At 38.7% G+C, this 8606-nt stretch overlaps 1 pseudogene; it reads right to left on the reverse strand.

Annotated features, from left to right (window-relative positions):
• Positions 1-6499: 6499 nt before the first annotated feature.
• On the reverse strand, positions 6500-7757 carry Ddx5-ps3 (DEAD-box helicase 5, pseudogene 3; annotated as a pseudogene).
• Positions 7758-8606: the final 849 nt, after the last annotated feature.

Below are 8606 nucleotides of genomic sequence, written 5' to 3' on the forward strand. Positions count from 1 at the left end.
GATATATGCCCAGGAGTGGTATAGCTGGGTCATCAGGTAGTACTATGTCCAATTTTCTGAGGAACCTCCAGACTGATTTCAAGAGGGGTTGTACCAGCTTAGAATCCCATGTACACTGGAGGAGTGTTCTTTCTCCATATCCTCCCCAGTGTCTGTTGTCACCTAAGTTTTTGATCTTAGTCATTCAGAATGGTATGAGGTGGTATCTCAGGGTTGTTTTAACTTGTATTTCCCTGATGACTAAGGACATTGAACATTTCTTTTAGTTCTTCTCAGTCATTCAGTATTCCTCTGGTGAGAATTCTTTGTTTAACTGTGTTTTTTTTTTAATAGGATTTTTTTTTCCATTTCACTCTCCATTCTTTTGATAGGATTATTTGATTCTCTGGAGTCTGACTTCTTGTATTCTTTGTATATATTAGATATTATCCCTCTATTGGATGTAGGGTTGGTAAAGACCTTTCCCAGTCTGTTGGTTGCTGTTTTGTCCTATTGACAGTGTCCTTTGCCTTACAGAATCTTTGTAATTTTATGGGGTCCCATTTGTCGATTCTTGATCTTAGAGCATAAGCCATTGGTGTTCTGATCAGGAAATGTTCCCCTGTCCCTATATGTTCAAGGCTTTTCTACACTATCTCTTCTATTAGTTTCAGTGTATCTGGTTTTATGTGGAAGTCCTTGATTCACTTGAAATTGAGCTTTGTACAAGGAGATAAACATGATTCAATTTGTATTCTTCTACATACTTAACGAGCACCATTTGTTGACAATGCTGTCTTTTTTTCCATTGGATAGTTTTAGCTCCTTTGTTAAAGAGTGACCATAGGTGTGAAGGTTCATTTCTGTGTTTTCAGTTCTATTCCATTGATCTACCTGTCTGTCTCTGTACCAATACCATGCAATTGTTTTTTTTATCATGATTGCTCTGTAATAGTCCTTGAGGTCAGGAATGGTGATTCCCCCAGAAGTTCTTTTATTGGTGAGAATAGTTTTCGCTATCCTGGATTTTGTGCTTTTACAAATGAATTTGCAAATTGCTCTTTCTAATTTAATAAGAATTGAGTTGGAATTTTGATGGGGAGTACATTGAATCTGTCAATTGCATTCAGCAAGATTTCTACGTTTACTATAATTATCCTGCCAATCCATGAACATGGGACATATTTCCATCTTCTGAGATCTTCTTTGATTTATTTTTTTCAGAGACTTGAAGTTCTTGTCATACAGATCTTTCACTTGCTTGGTTAGAGTCACCCCAGGATATATTATATTATTTGTGACTATTGTAAAGGGTGTCTTTTCCCTAATTTCTTATTCAACCTGTTTATTCTTTTAGTAGAGGAAGGCTACTGATTTGTTTGAGTTAATTTTGTATCCAAGCACTTTGCTGAAGTTGATTATCAGCTGTAGGAGTTCTCTGGTGGAATTTTTAGGGTCACTTACATATACTATCATATCATTGCAAATAGTGATATTTTGACTTCTTCCTTTCTAATCTGTATCCCTTTGTCCTCTTTTTGTTGTCTAATTCCTCTGGCTAGGACTTCAAGTACTGTATTGAATAGATAGGGAGAGAGTGGGCAGCCTTGTCTAGTCCCTGATTTTAGTGGGATTGCTTCAAGTTTCTCCCCATTTTGCTTGATGTTAGCTCAAACTGGTTTGCTGTATATTTCTTTTATTATGTTTAGGTATGGGCCTTTACTCCTGATCTCTCCAAGACTTTTCACATGAAGGGATGTTGAATTTTGTAAAATGCTCTCCAAGTATCTAATGAAATGATCATATTGATATTTTCCTTGAGTTTGATTATGTAGTCAATTATGTTGATGGATTTCCATATATTGAACCATTCTTGTATTCCTTGGATAAAGCCTACTTTATCATGGTGAATGATCATTTTGATGTGTTCTTGTATTCTGTTTGTGAGAATTTTATTGAGTATTGTTTAATTGATATTCATGAAGGAAATTGGTCTGAAGTTGTCTTTCTTTGTAGAGTCTTTGTGTGATTTAGGTATATATGTAATTATGGCTTCAAAGAACAAATTGGGTAGTGTTCCTTTTGTTTCTAGTTTGTGGAATAGTTTGAAGAGTATTGGTATTAGGTATTTGAAGGTCTGATAGAACTCTGCACTAAACTCATCTTGTTCTGGGCTTTCGTTCATTGGGATACTTAATGATGGCTTTTATTTCTTTAGGGATTATGGGACAGTTTAGATGGTTTATCTGATCACGATTTAACATTGGTACCTCTTATCTGTCTAGAAAAGTGTCCATTTCCTCCAGGTTTTCCAGTTTTGTTGAGTATAGGTTTTTGTAGTAGGATCTGAAAATTTTTTAATTTCCTCAGTTTCTGTTGTTATCTCTCCCCTTTCATTTCTGGTTTTGTTAATTTGGACACACTCTCTTTGCCCTCTGGCTAGTCTGGTTAAAGGTTCATCTATCTTGTTGATTTTTTTCAAAGAACCAGCTCCTTGTTTTGTTGATTCTTTGTATAGTTTATTTGTTTCTACTCAGTTGATTTCAGCCCTGAATTTGATTATTTTCTGCCATCTACTCCACTTGAGTTTATTTGTTTCTTTTTGTTCTGAAGCTTTCACATGTCCTTTTAAGCGGCTAGTGAATGCTTTCTCCACTATTTTTTTTAAAGATTTATTTATTTATTATATATAAGTACACTGTAGCTGTCTTCAGACACACCAGAAGAGGGCATCGATCTCCCTACAGATGGTTGTGAGCCACCATGTGGTTGCTGGGAATTGAACTCATGACCTCTGGAAGAGCAGTCGGGTGCTCTTAACCGCTGAGCCATCTCTCCAGCCCTCCACTTTTTTTTTTAAATGGCACTCACAGCTATGAGTATTCCTCTTAGCACTGTTTTCATTGTGTCCCTTATATTTTTGTATGTTGTACCTTCATTTTCATTAAACTCTAAAAAGTCTTTCTTTACTTCTGCCTTGGCCAAGTTACCATTGAGCAGAGCATTGTTCAGCTTTAATGTGTATATGGGCTTTCTGTCATTTTTGTTTTTATTAAAGATTAGCCTTAGTCTATGGTAGTCTGATAGGATACATGGACTTATTTCAATCTTCTTATATCTGTTGAGGCCTGTTTTGTGATGGATTATATGGTCAAAATCGAGAAGATATCATGAGGTTCTGAAGAAGAAGGAATATTCTTTTGTTTTAGGACGAAATATTCTATAGATATCTATTAAATCCATCTTTTCATAAGTTCTGTTAGTTTCACTGTGCTTCTGTTTAGTTTCTGTTTCCATGATCTGCCCATTGATGAGAATGGGGTTTGAAGTCTGCTTCTATTATTGTGTGTGATGCAATGTGTACTTTAAGCTTTAGTAACCTTTCTTTTACAAATGTGGGTGCCCTTGCATTTGGGGCATAGATGATCAGAATTGAGAGCTCATCTCAGTAGATTTTTGTCTTTGATGAGAATTAAGTGCTCTTCCTCATGTTTTTTGATTACTTTTGGTTGGAAATTGATTTATTCAATATTAGAATGACTACTCCAACTTGTTTCTTGGAACTAATTGCTTGGAAAATTTTTTCCCAGCCTTTTATTTCAATGTAGTTTCTGTTTGCCATTGAGGTGTGTTTTGTGTATGCAGAAAAATGCTAGGTCCTGTTTATGGGTCCAGTCTCTTAGTCTATGTCTTTTTATTGGGGAATTAAATTTATCGATGTTTAGAGATATTAAGGACCATTGATTGTTGCTTCCTCTTATTTTTCTAGTTAAAGGTGGACTTATGCTTGTGTGTTTCTCTTATTTTGGTTTAGTTGAAAATAGATTACTTTTTTCCCCCTTTTCTAGGGTGTAGTTTCCCTCCTTGTGTTGGCATTTTCCATCTATTATGCTTTGTAGGGCTGGATTTGTTGAAGGATACTGTGTAAATTTGGTTTTGTCTTGGAATATCTTGGTTTCTCCATCTATGTTAATTGAGAGTTTTGCTGGATAAAGTAGACTGGACTGGCATTTGTGTTCTCTTAGGGTATGTATGACATCTGCTCAGGATCTTCTAGCTTTCATAGTCTCTGGTGAGAAGTCTTGGGTAATTCTGATAGGTCTGCCTTTATATATTACTTGACTTTTTCCCTTGCTGCTTTTAATATTCTTTGTTTATTTGTGCATTTGGTGTTTTAACTAATTTGTGATGAGAGGAATTTCTTTTCTGGTCCAATCTATTTGGAGTTCTGTAGACTTCTTGCATGTTTATGGGCATCTCTTCTTAGGTTAGGGAAGTTTTCTTCTATAATTTTGTTGAAGATATTTTCTGGCCCTTTGAGTTGGGAATCTTCTCTGTCTTCTACACCGATTATTCTTCTATTTGGTCTTTTGATTGTGTCCTGATTTTCCTGGGTGTTTTGTGTTAGGAGCTTTTGCATTTTGCATTTTCTTTGAGTGGTTTGTTAATATTTTCTATGGTATCTTCTACACATGAGATTCTTCTGTTTCTTGTATTCTATTGGTGATGCTTACATGTATGACTCCTGATCACTTTCCTACGTTTTCTATTTCCAGGGTTGTCACTTTTTATGACTTCTTTATTATTTCTCTTTCAACTTTTAGATCTTGAATGGTTTCCTTCAATTCCTTCACCTGTTTGGTTGTGTTTTCCTGTATTTCTTTAAATACGTTATGTGATTTCTCTTTAAGTGTTTCTACCTATTTACCTGTGTTCTCCTATATTTCTTTAAGGGAGTTATTTGTGTTCTTGTTAAATTCCCTCTGTCATCATCATGATATCTGATTTTAATTCAGAATTTTGCTTTTCTGGGTGTGTTGAGGTATCTTGCTTTGTTGGGAGACCTGGGTTCTGATGATATCAAGTAGCCTTGGTTTCTGTTAACTTCTTGCACTTGCCTCTTGTCATCTGGCTATCACTGGTGTTAGCTGGTCTTGCTGTCTCTGACTGTAGTTTGTCTCTCTTGTGTGTCTGTGATCTTAGGTGTGATAGCATTCCTTGGAGACCAGCTCTTTCAGGACTGTATTGTGTTGCTGAGAAGTCTGGCACAGGTTTAGCTCTGGGGTTGGACACTGGAATGATTGTGTCCTGGCTGCTCTGAGGTTCCTTTGTCCTGTGGGCTCCAGCTGGGTCCCACTTGTGTCAGGTATTGGAGAAGTAGTGGTGGTCTCCCCTGTGATCTTAGTTGAGTTAGCACTCCTGGAAGACCAGCTCTCTCTTGGCAGAATCTGGTTGTGGAGAGCTATGGTACAGGGTTATCACTGGGCAGAGATGGTAACAGAAAGGATCATGTCCCTCACTTCTCTGTAGTTCCTGTCTACCGTATTTTTCAAAGAATTTTTATAAAATTAAAAGCAAAACTTAAATTAAGTATATTATCCATATGTACAATGAAAAATGCAAGGCTTTTCTATCTTGGTGGGAGAGGTATTTTAAAGGCATTTAATAAGTCAACTTATTTCTCTCTCATGATTTTTTTTCTCAAGCAATATTCTAACTCTTTAAAAGACCTTTAAAGGACCCAAAATGATTCTGTTAACCTGAGTCATGTGTTCTGGATCAAAGGCTCACTGATTCATTATGATGATTCATGACTCATTGGATGAATGAGTCAATCAAATCATATTTCCATTATTTTCTCACCAGATTTTGCCCTTATCTGGATTAATTACAGTGATTAAGTTCTCTGAAAAGTATATCTATTTCTGGTAAAATTTCATTTCATAAACAATACAGAACCAGAATATAATATTCAATAAATCTCTCTCTCTCTCTCTCTTTCTTTTAATTCAGTCTTCAAATATCTTTTATTGGAAAGGCCAGGCATTGCCTTCATTTATTGTATTTGAAATCACAGAACAGTTACTTCTGTGAAAGCAGGGCCTGCATTTTTTAGTACAAAACAACCCTAAAAAATTGTTTCCAGAATGTAGAGAAATATCTAACTTAGCAAAAAAAAAAAAGTACACTATAATTACTGCTGCACTGCAGTCATTTCTGCATTTCCCGTGTGTCTTAAATAACTTGTCTGATAACACACAATATAAAGAGCAATTATGAAGAACAGACACTTACATATACTTCTAAAATCTTATTTAGACTACTCTGTTGGCATTGGACAGCCAGTCATAGGTGCAACAGCTACGGTAGCAGAAAATATATATTCTTGTTGGTTCATACCATTGTGCATACTTGCAACATTATTTCCATATAGCTAAGTGCTATCATAACCATTCTGGTAAGTCCCTGTTGAATTACCAGTCCTACAACTGGTCTGTATACCAGGTGATACAAAATTTCTTCCAAAGCTTCCATTGGTGTAATTTGGAGCACTGTGAACACCATTCTGAGTCTTAGCCCTCAAATCTCTTTTAAGCTGACTAGGGTAGGCTCTGTTACAGTTTTCTCTGTCTCTAAAGGTATTAAATCCACCCCCTTTGCCTGCAGAGTATCTGTTGTGATGATCATCCTTCATGCCTCCTCTACCCCTGGAATGACCCGAATCTCTGTCTTCGAACAACTATAGCAACTTGGGATTAATTGCTGGATTAGCTTCCTGAAGCACAGAGATGAGGTTGTTTACCTGCTTTATGTTATTGGGTGTAAAGAAAATGTATGCAGTGTCTGTTTTGGTACTGTGAGCAGTTCTTCCAATTCGATGAACATAATCCTCTGAGGAGTTAGAGCGGTCATAATTGATGACAAATTTTACATTTTCCACATCTAGCCCTCAGGAGGTCACATCAGTAGCAATTAGAATAGGAACTTTTCCATGTTTGAATTTATTTAGAAGCCAGTCACATTCCTGCTGACTCTTGTCACCATGGATGCCCATGGCAGCCCACCCATCTCTCCCCAGTTTTCTGGTAAGTTCATCACATCTTCTTTTGATTTTAACAAAAATGATGTTTTTATTCTCCTTGTAATTCATGCTCTTTTCCATCAGATGAATAAGTTTTTTTCCATTCTTTTTGACATCGTGATACACATCGACAATCTGAAGAATGTTATGGTTTGCACTCAGTTCCAGTGTATCAGTATTGATATGAATGTAGACTTTCAGGAAATCTTTAGCGAGCTGTCTTCTTTTGGCCAAGTTGCCTTCCACATTAGTGTTTGTCTATCAGGTTTTATTGGATCCACCATTTTCCTTATTTAGGGTTCAAAACCCATATTGGGCATCCTATCAGCTTCATCAAGGACAAGGTCAGTTGTTCTTCTCAGATTCATTTTTCCACACTCTAAAAAGTCAATCAGTCTTCCCAGTGTTGCAATACAGATTTCCACACCTCTTTCTAAATCATGAACCTGTGGTCCTTTGGGAGCCACACCAGAGATGCACGTAGACTTCAGCAACAAGCTCTACAACATTCAGCAGTGACTTGGTGCACCTGCTATGCCAGTTCTCTAGTCGGTGGAAGCACAAAGCAAATGTGCCCATCACCTCTCTCTAGGAATGGCTGGTGGTTCTTGTGTACAATGATAGGCAGCAAATAAGATAATGTTTTCCCAGATCCAGTTGGAGCTACTACAACCATATCCAATCCATTGAGAGCAACTGGCCAGCCCTGAGCTGGAATAGCAGTGAATTCAGTGAAGTTCTGTCTTGCAATCACATCTATGACATTTGCAGAAAAGTTTGCTTCATAAAAATTCAGAACAGGTTTTGGACAGTTATGCCCTCTAACTGTAATTTTGTTTCTGCTTTTGTATGTATCTACCTCTTGTGCTGTGCGCCTTACCAAATAAGTCCTTGGGTTTACAGCTCCAGCCCTCATCACTGCCACCCCAAAGGCTTCGCCATCAACTCCTCTCAGCAACTCATTGCAACTGGATTCTCTTTCACTGGGTTCTTCCTGCACACAGCAACCATTGATGCCATGCCTAGTTATTCTAGTGACTGAAACTGTGGCTGGGATCGAGGGTTTGGTGCACCTCAATTTGGAGGGAGTGGAACAGGACCCCACTCTGGAAATCCTGGGGAGAAACAAGTGAAAAGAAGTGGAATCTTGGGGAGTCCCAAACCCGCAAATCCCGGCCCCCAGCAGCTCTCTGCTCCCAAACCCCGTGGGAGAGAGCCCTCACCACCTGGTCAGGTGGGCACTCATGAGGCTGCAGAGCGGAAGAGACCACCAACACTGCCCACCTCTGCCCACATCCCTGGCCCAAGAGGAAACTGTATAAGACCTCTGGGTTCCCGTAGAGGAGGGCCCAAGAGCAGCAGGACCGCTGCATCTGAGACACCGCCAGAACCTGAAGGGATCTACCGGATAAACAGTTCTCTGCACCCAAATCCCGTGGGAGGGAGAGCTAAACCTTCAGAGAGGCAGACACGCCTGGTAAACCAGAAGAGACTGCACTCTGCACACATCTCTGACGCCAGAGGAAAACACCAAATGCCATCTGGAACCCTGGTGCACGGAAGCTCCCGGAAAGGGCGGCGCATATCTTCCTGGTTGCTGCCACCGCGGAGAGCTCGTAAGCAACACCCCATGAGCAAACTTGAGCCTCGGGACCACAGGTAAGACCAATTTTTCTGCTGCAAGTGACCTGCCTGGTGAACTCCAGACACAGGCCCACAGGAACAGCTGAAGACCTGTAGATAGGAAAAACTACACGCCTGAAAG

This window comes from Rattus norvegicus, chromosome 17 (genome assembly GCF_021556685.1).
Source record: "Rattus norvegicus strain SHRSP/BbbUtx chromosome 17, alternate assembly SHRSP_T2T, whole genome shotgun sequence".
Lineage (NCBI taxonomy): Eukaryota > Metazoa > Chordata > Mammalia > Rodentia > Muridae > Rattus > Rattus norvegicus.